The 13,495-nt window shown below is 36.3% G+C and overlaps 1 pseudogene; it reads right to left on the bottom strand.

Annotated features, from left to right (window-relative positions):
* Positions 1–3,551: 3,551 nt before the first annotated feature.
* LOC149247051 (arogenate dehydrogenase 2, chloroplastic-like) overlaps positions 3,552–13,495 on the bottom strand; it is a 146,490-nt pseudogene continuing 136,546 nt past the window's right edge.

Genomic DNA, 13,495 nt, shown 5'->3' with positions numbered 1-13,495 from the left:
TAAAGTCCTCCTTCAGTAGCTAAACCACGTGTCATGATAAGAAGTCAATGAAGAGTTTAGTTTTAAGAATTTGATGATCTGAGTCCAATCTTCTCATTGGATAAAGCAGTCAACAATATGTTTGAAGATCTGATCCCTTTGGCACCTATGCATCAGAATTCTGAAGCTAGCATTCCTTCCATCCAGTCACCTGTGCTCACATAAATTCAAGTCTTGTAAACAAAGATGTCCAACAAGCAAATTTGTTGAGGATCAAATAAGTGACTCTATGGATACATATATTTATTTGGATTTGATCAATGAATTAAAGAGAGTCCTATGGAGCAATGAAGAACCGAGTTGTTGGCCTAGTTCTCTGAACCATTAAGAAGGAGCCAAGTGTTCCTATTGTTCTGAGCACAAGAAAAAATAAAGGTCTGTTATGCAATGGAGCTATCTCTCTTTTACATTCTAGGCATAAGTATGCTTTTGGATAAGTCTTTTGAAAAGAAATTTATTCTCCTAAGAGGCCAAGAAAAGTGCAAGAACACAAGAATATGCCAAAGGTCATTTCATGAAGCCAACCTTGGAGAAAGGATTACTCTGTTCTCGATCTTGTGGTATGGAGGCAGAAATGTTATGGCTCGGTGAACTCTGTCTTATATTCTCTCTCGCTCTTTAATTCTGACAGTGAATCCAACCTATTCATGCCTCTTTGTTCTCTGAGTTTTGAAGAGAAAAAGTTTTGTTAATGTCGATTGTTTTATCTAAGAAGATGCCTACTTATTCCTTGTGCTTGTAATAAGGCCAAGAAGCCTATGTCACATAAAGCACTACTATATACTATCATGCTCTGTGAATTTGGCTGACTAGTATAGGTCATTGGGGCTGTGATTTCTTGATCTCCGGGCTATAAAAGAAGAAAGGTGGTGGACTTATCATTCCACATATTTGTAAGGAAGCGGAGAATCTTTTAAAGGACAGTTCTAAGGCCCTTCATAATTTAAGGAAGTTGAGATTTTGTATGCATATATTTGCAATCCTTGAAAAGACAATTAGTGGGCATCCTATGTCATCTATATTAGTAAAATCAAGGAACCCTATTTTGTGTATTGAAGAAGAGGCCAAGTCCTTATCACTGTTACAAGCGCATATATATCTATATCTATATATATATATATATATATATATATACACATATACAAGTGTTAAAAGCCTGTTCCATTCAAGCCAACTTGCAAATCAATAAGGAATATATATTCATGTCTTTGAAACCTTCATAAGAGGTGCCCTGAAGCCAATAAAAATAGAGGATGCAGTTATGAGAAGGGATGGTCCCTTTAGACATCAATCTGAAAATGATTTTTGAAGAATAGTAAAAGCCCTCCATAATGTCATTATCTAGCAGTTGATGTGATTTTGTTGAGAAGGTTTAGTGGCAGCCCTCCATGTGATCCTATTTTTGTCTAGCAGCTGAAGCAAAGGAAGTTCATCCAAGAAAAGTATGCAGCTCCTTTGTGTTGGCACCATTGGATAAGGGTGACAGTACCCTTGGAAGTCTGGAAGATAGAAGAAGTGTGAGGCACTTTGGAGCAGACCCTTGTAGCAGCCTGTATGAACATAAAATCAGAGGTATGGTATCTCTCAAGGTGCCTCATGAAGAACACATTGGAAGAAGGAAGTGCATGGTTGATCCTATGTCTTGGCGAGCACGATGAGCAGAGGGAACTGTGAGAACCCTGATTTTGGACTCTTGATTAGGTCATTGGGCACTTTGATGCGTTGAGCAAGGATCTTATGAAAGACGGTCTTATGAATATGGATGCCTGGATGCGAAGGACCCCTATTCATCATGGATTGGGTAATTTAATGAACATTACCCATTTAATGTAGTAATTTAATTTTTTTAGGTACTTTTGATATGCTATTTGTGGATGTAATATTTCAATGTTCTTATAATAGGAAACATCTAAACATTCAAGTGTGCTGCTGTTTCCTAGTGTTTCGCTAGAGACGGTTAAATTATAGAACCAACTCAAATCAAGATATTTAAGAGGAATTAAATTACAAAAAGAACCTGGAAGCATCTGCAACTGTAGGGAGTGAGATAGACCTATGTCTTTCAGGTTTATTAAATTACCGAAAGACTTTGGAAGCACCTGCAAATGAGAAGAGTGAGACAGATCGATGTAATCCAAGTTTATTAAGTACCCAAAGGAATCTGGCAGTGACTTTAGATTTGGGCAACTTGTTAACTCCAACGTTTCAACGACACCAAATGACAAAATTCATCCAGCAAAGTTTTAAGATTAATCTTATGGAGGACAATCAGTTCGAGGTGCTTAAGGTGCCCTATTGATTTTGGTAACTTTGAAAGGGGAGAATAAATAACTAATTGTCGCAACAGCAAAGGTGCCTGCAAAATGTTACAGGGTTTTAATCGTAAGAAAGAATTCGACGATTAGCTTCAGCAAAACCATTTAAATTCGTTGAAGATCCTAGTGTGTGAAATCAATAACGAATAAACACATACTTTAAATTGCCAAAATTTTATTTACTTGATATCCGGATTGTCACAATGATTTCAATTTCTTCCCCCACACTTCTAAAACCCTAAGGTTCTTCATAGGTATCCAAGAAGGCAGAGAAAACCAGGGGCATTCATTCTAGCGAAGCCATATAAGGTTTGGTAATCGCACCCTCCTCAAAAATCGCTCCACCAAATCACCTTTACTATCAAGAAGTTGCAACTTCTTCGTAGCAATGCCACGATAAGCTGTATTGTGGCAAAGCTTCTTCACGCAGTGCTGAAGCAGCTAGTTACTCTAGCTTTTGTAGCATGATATTTGAGAGCTCTTGTCATCGCTATCTAGGTTATCAAAATTAACCTATGTAGATCTAATCAGCGTGAAGTACTACAATACTGAGAGGGGAGGGTTGAGATCTCACCCATTACATGCGTCCAGATCGAAACCCCTTATTTCTGCAACACAAGAAAGGGCATCTCTCCAGGTTTGAATGCTGGTGGAGTCGTATCGTGGTTTCCCTTCACCCGTTTGCGTGATTTCTATCCCGATTTCAGTTTTAGAAGGGTTTTGGGGGCATGAGGATACAGGGGATGGCATTGCCAATGTCAATTCGACTATACAAACAGAAATTGAAGCCCGTAAACTGAAACAGCCATAAACTCCACGAACTCTCCCGGAAGCTCGACGCACAGATGTCAAGTGGAAAGTGAAACGTTTTTTAAGGTTTTTTAATGTTTTAACACATTTTTTATTAAATCAGACGGGTGATTTTTGTTCAATCGTCTAACAAAAGATCTAACGGCTACGATTAGGATAGAAAGGCATTTGGGGGAGTTCATTTCAGAGAGAAACACCTTACGACGTAATAAACAAAAGATACAAAGCATTGTGAAAGAAATCTCTAAAAATGTTGCAGTCTAAATACCTCCAAGAAGTGGCGAGGAGCAGATAGAAATTATAAATCCTTATTGAACTTTATTAACTACATCAGATATCCCCTTAACGACATTAGACAATTCATGTATTTTCTGCTTATCGGAAGAATTATTTGAATTGTCGAGAATTTTGCATTTCAGCAAACACTGAAGTTTGTTGAGAAACTTTCTCACTACTAATCCCTTCAAATAATTGTTTTCTAACTATTTCGTGCAATTTCCCTACAAACTGTTTCTTTAAAGCATCGAAAGCCATTTCCAATCTCTCCTACTATTATGTTGCATTGTTATTATACATAAATAAACCATAATAAAGATCAAAGCTATTTCCACAAGTGTTGTCAACAATTTTGAGAAATGTTTCATAACTTTTAATATTATTGGCGTAGATTCTAAGTTCAACTTGGCTAACATCCTTCCCACAGTCTGGGTTTTAAATTGACTTTCAGCAGCATAGCGATCATGTTCAACGCATGACATCTCAACCATCCTGCACCTTTATTTTGCAAATATATCCAAAAACTTATAACAATGTTCTACTCTTTCTTTTTGGCCAACTCTAACTTAGTCATAAACAACAGTCATAAACAAAAGGAAGGCCACTCCACCCAAACTTCCCGCTCTCGAGCCCAAACATAGGATGGATGCACAATATACGAAATTCTGGAGGTAATACCTGTAGTTTTTAAATTGACTTTCAGCAGCATGGCGATCATGTTCAGCACATGACATCTCAACCATCCTGCATCCTTATTTTGCAAATATATCCAAAAACTTACAACAATGTTCTACTCTTTCTCCTTGGCCAACTCTAACCTTGTCATAAACAAAAGGAAGGCCACTCCACCCAACTTTCCTGCTCTCGAGCCCAAACATAGGATGGATGCACAATATACAAAATTCTGGAGGTAATACCTGTAAAAATAGATTGCGGGCAAACTCTTTGACAGAAAGGACATCTGCAAATAATGTGTTTCTCTTCGGTCTTTGAGTTGGAAACGACCTCAACACAGACTGTGTCACTAGAATAGATGAACATAGATATATCACCTCAGGAACACTGCAAATCCTCTGGGAAGGTTCATGTAATGATAATTATGTCTGAGATGAAAATGATGGACTACGTTTATCAGGCTTTGGTTCAATGCAGATAAGAGAACGCTAGATTTATGCCTCTCCGTTCTCTTCAACCTGCAGGTGTAACCTGCTATCAGACCTTCATCTAGGTATTTCTTCAATCTAGATGGGCCAAAGCTATGGAAATCAACTTTGATTTATCCTATTTTGAATAAGCCTGAATATGCAGATATTGAATTATTGATTGGAACTAAAGATAGGGACACAACTGGAACTGATTTACCCTGTTATAGATATTTCTACAAATAGGGATAGTGACCAAATAGCAGCACTTCTCGAGATTGGGCATCCTTATAGAAACTGTGTATTCTTCACTAGGGAGGATCCCTATTGGGCACCAAGACAAATATGAGGCTATAGCTAAAGAAAAAAAAGAAATGAGTTCCAGGCCATGATGAAGAGGACTTGACATAGAAGAGCTTTCCAGTGTTCTTTTGTAAAAAATCTCTTAATGTAAAGTAACACATTTTGAGAAAAAATGCTTTACCTCAAGACATGTTTGGGGGGTTTATTTTGCCCATAATTGATTCAAACCAGATACAAATAACTCAATGCGATGGTGTGTATTAACCCGTTCAAAAAATAATGCCCATTATCAAAAAGATACAATAAATTGGTGTCTTGTCATCAGAAAATGCATTACGTTGTTTAGCTACCACTTCTATGTTTTCATCACTGTTGTTATCATAAAGAAACCACCTCTAGACACCTACATAGCATGGTACATGATCCATTCTTTAAGAAATGGAGCTTGGTTCCAAAGCATTTTGCAAGCACAGACCTGATGGAGAGGCCTAAACATCTACACAGGTTTTGAGATCATCATGGATTTAACTTCAACCCTATCTACAGATGGAAGTAAACCACTTCTGGATCTCCATACGAAAGCCTTCATCCCTTCAATTTCCTGTATTCTAAGCCATTAGGCTTCTCACATCTGATCACTTGAGCAGCCATCAAAACCTTGGTATGAAAAATCTTGCTGCGCAAATCTATGGTGTCCCATTTCTTGAAATCCCTAGCATTAAGCAGATCGGTGTCCAAATTGGAACCAAAATCATAGACAAGATTATCAGTATCAGAAATCCTACCTCTCCTCAAGTTCAATCCTTTGACAAACAAAATCACGTTGTCTGGTTCTACTAAGTTCAATCCTTTGACAAACAAAATCACATTGTTTGGTTCTACTACTGCCTCATAAAAAAGCGTTCTCCATGAAAAATTGTTTGGATACCTAGCTTGCGAAGTGACAAACATTCTATTTTCCTTGAGTTTTATAGTTAAAGTGATCTTCAAGGGTCGCTTCAGGACTTCTTTTCCAAGCTCTTCTACTTTGCTGATTTGTTGAGCACTGATATGGTGCACCCTCGGTTGCCCCTCCTTTGAAGGTATGTCTGTATAACAAAATGCCAATTTGCAACTTAAAGGAATGATGTTGGAAAATAATATATGCGACGATGTTGAAAAATTATAAAATCCACCTAACAAAAAAAAATTATGCAAAGAGGAACTTGACAAGAAAGCATAATCATCGATCAGCGGGCACCACTGGCTAAGATCCCAACTCATATCCTTCAGAGAGTTGACACTCGTTGAAAATTGGCATTTTGTGTTGGGATACTGTTTGAATGGTTGAACCAGCAAATTGGCATTCTGCGTTGGGAAATATGCATATATTGAATTATTGATTGGAACTAAAGATAGGGACATAACTGGAACTGATTTACCCTGTTATAGATATTTCTACAAACAGGGATAGTGACCAAATAGTAGCACTTCTCGAGATTGGGCATCCTTATAGAAACTGTGTATTCTTCACTGGGGAGGATCCCTATTGGGCACCAAGACAAAGATGAGGCTATAGCTAAAGAAAAAAAAGAAATGAGTTCCAGGCCATGATGAAGAGGACTTGACACAGAAGAGCTTTCCAGTGTTCTTTTGTAAAAAATCTCTTAATGTAAAGTAACACATTTTGAGAAAAAATGCTTTACCTCAAGACATGTTTGGCAATGTTAAAGACAAAAGTTGGGTGTCTATTTTTAATGGTAGTAGTAATCCCTCTATCTAGAAACAATAAGAATACAACATTGCATTCTGTGCAAAGGAAGGTGGAAGTAAACAGAAGGAGGAAACAAACTGTGGGTGCCCTCCCAAACAGCCAAACTGCATCCTCCCTCATTTAGAAACTACAGCTGGTGCTTCTAAAGAAGCATCTCAGGCTGATGCAGAGACACCAAATATCAGAAAATTGCAGTATCTTTCATGAATTTTCTTGGATGCTTCCATTTCACATATCTACCATGCATAAACGTTAAATGAGGATTCTTGAGTCTGATGTTGTAATTGGGAAGCAAGGTTGTTCTTCTCAAATAGATTCTGAAAGTTATGCAGAGCTGTCGAGATAGGAAGTGGTTGGTAGATTTTGTACTACTTAAGAGTTTACATAGTTCTAGATTAGCGTGTTGAGAATTTGGTGGTGGAAATATTTTTTCCACAACTGATTCGAACAAGACTTGGAGAAGTGATGCCATTACAAATCCGATACATAGAATTAAAGTGTCTAAAAATTGCTCCTTTTTTCAGTTGGGGACCCAGCTCTTTCAGAACCCAGTATATTGAAATCAAGCCTTTCATATACTCTGTTCAGATTTTAGAGGGGGGTTTACTTTTCCCATAATTGATTCAAACCAGATACAATTAAGTCAATGCGATGGTGTGTATTAACCCATTCAGAAAATAATGCCCATTATCAAGTAGATACAATAAATTGGTGTCTTGTCATTAGAAAATACATTACGCTGTTTAGCTACACTTCTATGTTTTCATCACTGTTGTTATCATAAAGAAACCACCTCTAGACACCTACATATCATGGTACATGATCCATTCTTTAAGAAATGGAGCTTGGTTCCAAAGCATTGTGCAAGCACAGACCTGATGGAGAGGTCTAAACATCTGCACAGGTTTTGAGATCATCATGGATTTAACTTAAACCCTATCTATAGATGGAAGTAAACCACTTCTGGATCTCCATACAAAAGCCTTCATCCCTTTAATTTCCTGTAGTCTAAGCCATTAGGCTTCTCACATCTGATCACTTGAGCAGCCATCAAAACCTTGGTATGAAAAATCTTGCTGCGCAAATCTATGGTGTCCCATTTCTTGAAATCCCTAACATTAAGCAGATCGGTGTCCAAATTGGAACCAAAATTGTAGACAAGATTATTAGTATCAGAAATCCCACCTCTCCTCAAGTTCAATCATTTGACAAACAAAATCACGTTGTCTGGTTCTACGAAGTTCAATCCTTTGACAAACAAAATCACATTGTTTGGTTCTACTACTGCCTCATAAAAAAGCGTTCTCCATCAAAAATTGTTTGGATACCTAGCTTGTGAAGTGACAAACATTCTATTTTCCTTGAGTTTTATAGTTAAAGTGATCTTCAAGGGTCGCTTCAGGACTTCTTTTACAAGCTCTTCTACTTTGCTGATTTGTTGAGCACTGATATGGTGCACCCTCGGTTGCCCCTCCTTTGAAGGTATGTCTGTATAACAAAATGCCTTAAAGGAATGATGTTGGAAAATAATATATGTGACGATGTTGAAAAATTATAAAATCCACCTAACAAAAAAAATTATGCAAAGAGGAACTAGACAAGAAAGCATAATCATCGATCAGCGGGCACCACTGGCTAAGATCCCAACTCATATCCTTCAGAGAGCTGACACTCGTTGAAAATTGGCATTTTGTGTTAGGATACTGTTTGAATGGTTGAACCAGCAAATTGGCATTCTGCGTTGGGAAATATACAGATATTGAATTATTGATTGGAACTAAAGATAGGGACACAACTGGAACTGATTTACCCTGTTATAGATATTTCTACAAATAGGGATAGTGACCAAATAGCAGCACTTCTCGAGATTGGGCATCCTTATAGAAACTGTGTATTCTTCACTGGGGAGGATCCCTATTGGGCACCAAGACAAAGATGAGGCTATAGCTAAAGAAAAAAAGAAATGAGTTCCAGGCCATGATGAAGAGGACTTGACACAGAAGAGCTTTCCAGTGTTCTTTTTTAAAAAATCTCTTAATTAAAAGTAACACATTTGAGAAAAAATGCTTTACCTCAAGACATGTTTGGCAACGTTAAAGAAAAAAGTTGGGTGTCTATTTTTAATGGTAGTAGTAATCCCTCTATCCAGAAACAATAAGAATACAACATTGCATTCTGTGTGGAGGAAGGTGGAAGTAAACAGAAGGAGGAGACAAACTGTGGGTGCCCTCCCAAACAGCCAAACTGCATCCTCCCTCAATTAGAAACTGTAGCTGGTGCTTCTAAAGAAGCATCTCAGGCTGATGCAGAGATACAAAATATCAAAAAATTGCAGTATCTTTCATGAATTTTCTTGGATGCTTCCATTTCACATATCTACCATGCATAAACGTTAAATGAGGATTCCTGAGTCTGATGTTGTACTTGGGAAGCAAGGTTGTTCTTCTCAAATAGATTCTGAAAGTTATGCAAAGATGTCAAGATAGGAATTGGTTGGTAGATTTTGTACTACTTAAGAGTTTACATAGTTCTAGATTAGTGTGTTGAGAATTTGGTGGTGGAATTATTTTGCCCACAACTGATTCAAACAAGACTTGGAGAAGTGATGCCATTACAAATCCGATACATAGAATTAAAGTGTCTAAAAATTGCTCCTTTTTTCAGTTGGGGACCCAGCTCTTTCAGAACCCAGTATATTGAAATCAAGCCTTTCGTATACTCTGTTCAGATTTTAAAGGGGGGTTTATTTTGTCCATAATTGATTCAAACCAGATACAATTAAGTCAATGCGATGGTGTGTATTAACCTGTTCAGAAAATAATGCCCATTATCAAATAGATACAATAAATTGGTGTCTTGTCATCAGAAAATGCATTACGCTGTTTAGCTACCACTTCTATGTTTTCATCACTGTTGTTATCATAAAGAAACCACCTCTGGACACCTACATAGCATGGTACAAGATCCATTCTTTAAGAAATGGAGCTTGGTTCCAAAGCATTGTGCAAGCACAGACCTGATGGAGAGGCCTAAACATCTGCACAGGTTTTCAGATATCATGGATTTAACTTCAACCGTATCTACAGATGGAAGTAAACCACTTCTAGATCTCCATATGAAAGCCTTCATCCCTTCAATTTCCTGTATTCTAAGCCATTAGGCTTCTCACATCTTATCACTTGAGCAGCCATCAAAACCTTGGTATGAAAAATCTTGCTGCGCAAATCTATGGTGTCCCATTTCTTGAAATCCCTAGCATTAAGCAGATCGGTGTCTAAATTGGAACCAAAATCGTAGACAAGATTATCAGTATCAGAAATCCTACCTCTCCTCAAGTTCAATCTTTTGACAAACAAAATCACGTTGTCTGGTTCTACTAAGTTCAATCCTTTGACAAACAAAATCACATTGTTTGGTTCTACTACTGCCTCATAAAAAAGCGTTCTCCATGAAAAATTGTTTGGATACCTAGCTTGCGAAGTGACAAACATATTCTGAAAGTTATGCAGAGCTGTTGAGATAGGAATTGGTTGGTAGATTTTGTACTACTTAAGAGTTTACATAGTTCTAGATTAGCGTGTTGAGAATTTGGTGGTGGAATTATTTTTCCCACAACTGATTCAAACAAGACTTGGAGAAGTGATGCCATTACAAATCCGATACATAGAATTAAAGTGTTTAAAAATTGCTCCTTTTTTCAGTTGGGGACCCAGCTCTTTCAAAACCCAGTATATTGAAATCAGGCCTTTCGTATACTCTGTTCAGATTTTAGAGGGGGGTTTATTTTTCCCATAATTGATTCAAACCAGATACAATTAAGTCAATGCGATGGTGTGTATTAACCCATTCAGAAAATAATGCCCATTATCAAATAGATACAATAAATTGGTGTCTTGTAATCAGAAAATGCATTACGCTGTTTAGCTACCACTTCTATGTTTTCATCACTGTTGTTATCATAAAGAAACCACCTCTGGACACCTACATAGCATGGTACATGATCCATTCTTTAAGAAATGGAGCTTGGTTCCAAAGAATTGTGCAAGCACAGACCTGATGGAGAGGCCTAAACATCTGCACATGTTTTGAGATATCATGGATTTAACTTCAACCGTAACTATAGATGGAAGTAAACCACTTCTGGATCTCCATACGAAAGCCTTCATCCCTTCAATTACCTATATTCTAAGCCATTAGGCTTCTCACATCTGATCACTTGAGCAGGCATCAAAACCTTGGTATGAAAAATCTTGTTGCGCAAATCTATGGTGTCCCATTTCTTGAAACCCCTAGCATTAAGTAGATCGGTGTCCAAATTGGAACCAAAATCGTAGACAAGATTATCAGTATCAGAAATCCTACCTCTCCTCAAGTTCAATCCTTTGACAAACAAAATCACGTTGTCTGGTTCTACTAAGTTCAATCCTTTGACAAACAAAATCACATTGTTTGGTTCTACTACTGCCTCATAAAAAAGCATTCTCCATGAAAAATTGTTTGGATACCTAGCTTTCGAAGTGACAAACATTCTATTTTCCTTGAGTTTTATAGTTAAAGTGATCTTCAAGGGTTGCTTGAGGACTTCTTTTCCAAGCTCTTCTACTTTGCTGATTTGTTGAGCACTGATATGGTGCACCCTCGGTTGCCCCTTTGCCAATTTGCAACTTAAAGGAATGATGTTGGAAAATAATATATGCGACGATGTTGAAAAATTATAAAATCCACCTAACAAAAAAAAATTATGCAAAGAGGAACTTGACAAGAAAGCATAATCATCAATCAGCAAGCACCACTGGCTAAGATCCCAACTCATATCCTTCAGAGAGCTAACACTCGTTGAAAATTGGCATTTTGTGTTGGGATACTGTTTGAATGGTTGAACCAGCAAATTGGCGTTCTGCGTTGGGATACTGTGTCTGAAAATTGGCGTGATCAGTGTAGATCTTGATGCCAAAAGAATGTGAATTGTTGCAGAAGTCTTAGTGGGGAAGGAGGAAGTGAATAAATTTATCCTTCAAATTCCATTTGAAGAGTCTACAGGGTCTACAGGGTAATGCTAGATATAATGTTGATGCATTCCATCCCTATTCATCATTCTGAATCTATAGGGTAAGCCTGCTCTTTTTCCTCTTGATTCAGTGAATTTAGAGCTTGTGAACCCTTTAAATCTAGGAAAAATAGGCGAGGGTTCTAATCAGTGTGAAGTACTACAATACTGAGAGGGGAGGGTTGAGATCTCACCCATTATATGCGTCCAGATCGAAACCCCTTATTTCTGCAACACGAGAAAGGGCATCTCTCCAGGTTTGAATGCCGGTGGAGTCGTTTCGCGGTTTCCTTCACCTGTTTGCGTGATTTCTATCCCGATTTCAGTTTCAGAAGGGTTTTGGGGGCATGAGGATACAGGGGATGCCATTGCCAATGCCGATTCGACTATACAAACAGAAATTGGAGCCTGTAAACTGAAACAGTCATAAACTCCACGAAACCATAAACAGAAACAACCATAAACTCCACAAAGTCTCCAGGGCGGACAGATGTCAAGTGGAAAGTGAAATGTTTTTTTAAGGTTTTCTAATGCTTTAAAACATTTTTTATTAAATCAGACGGCTGACTTTTGTTCAATCGTCTAACAAAAAAATCTAACGGCTATGATTAAGACATAAAGGCATTTGGAGGAGTTCATTTCAGAGGGAAACGCCTTACGGCGTAAATATGGTGAGTAGCTAATTGTTATAAAAAAAAGTAGTTAACATCAACAAAATAAATAAAAAGAGCTTCATGTTTTGGAAAATTTGGACGATTTTTTCATTGAGATTGGAAAATGTAATTATTTTTTTTAATTTTATTATGTGTGTTAATTATTTTAGAAGAGAAAAGGAGTCCAAATGGTAATAAGTTTTTATTTTTATTTTTTAAAAGAGAAATTAATTTAGATAAATCATTGTATAGAATCGATGGAAGTAGGTTCACCACCATTCAATAGTATTGGGTTGGTTGGAAGGATGACGCTTTCTTTTTCCCTAATTGTTAATGTAAATATAAGGCTATAGAAAATTTATTATAATAATTATAATTTAACATTAAATTTGAAAATTAGTAAACATATTTTTTTTCAATATTATATTTGAATATTTATTTTTATTATAAATTATTAATATTAATAAATAAATAAATAAATAAGTTAAGTTTATTTCTTAATTATTTAATTGTAATTTAAAGAAATGCAGATGTTTTATATTTCTAGTATAAGTACAAGTAGATCTAGAGTTAAAATGGATTAAAGATAGTTTAATTTTCCCTTTCAAATAGGGTATATTCTACACAAATACTATAAGTTCTGAATACCATGTGTCATTTTTATTTTTATTTTTATAAGATTATATTTATTATTTTATTTTATTTTGAGCTAGTTAAGAGGTTTACATTTCATTAATCTTTTAGATTAATTTAATTTTTTATTTTTATTTTTATGTAATTTTATTTAGCCAAAATGTTAAACATGACATTCTCTTACAACATCTCTACCATGATGGGTTGGAGAACGGCTCTCCACACAATAAAATTAAAATAAAATAATTATAAAATATGTTAATTTTTAAATGAGTTATGGTTTATGGGTAAGTGGTATTGATAAGCCATGTTATTGGTCCACGGTATTGTAACAATGTCTATTACAAATTAATAATATCCATGATAAAATGGGGTGAATATCCATGATTAAGAATCTTGTTATATTGTATGTTTATCGTAAGTATTGAGTTGTGATTTACTAAGTGCAATAAAATTAAATAAAATTAAAATATTTTTTTTATTTTTTATTTTTAATTGAGTTATAGCTTTTGGGTATGTGGTAT

The sequence above is a fragment of the Pinus tabuliformis genome, chromosome 7, assembly GCF_031772625.1.
Source record: "Pinus tabuliformis cultivar Carrire ecotype Pingquan chromosome 7, CPIR1, whole genome shotgun sequence".
In the NCBI taxonomy this organism is placed as follows: Eukaryota; Viridiplantae; Streptophyta; class Pinopsida; order Pinales; family Pinaceae; genus Pinus; species Pinus tabuliformis.
Note: the sequence above shows the minus strand (reverse complement) of the source record. Positions and strands in the feature narration are given on the sequence as shown.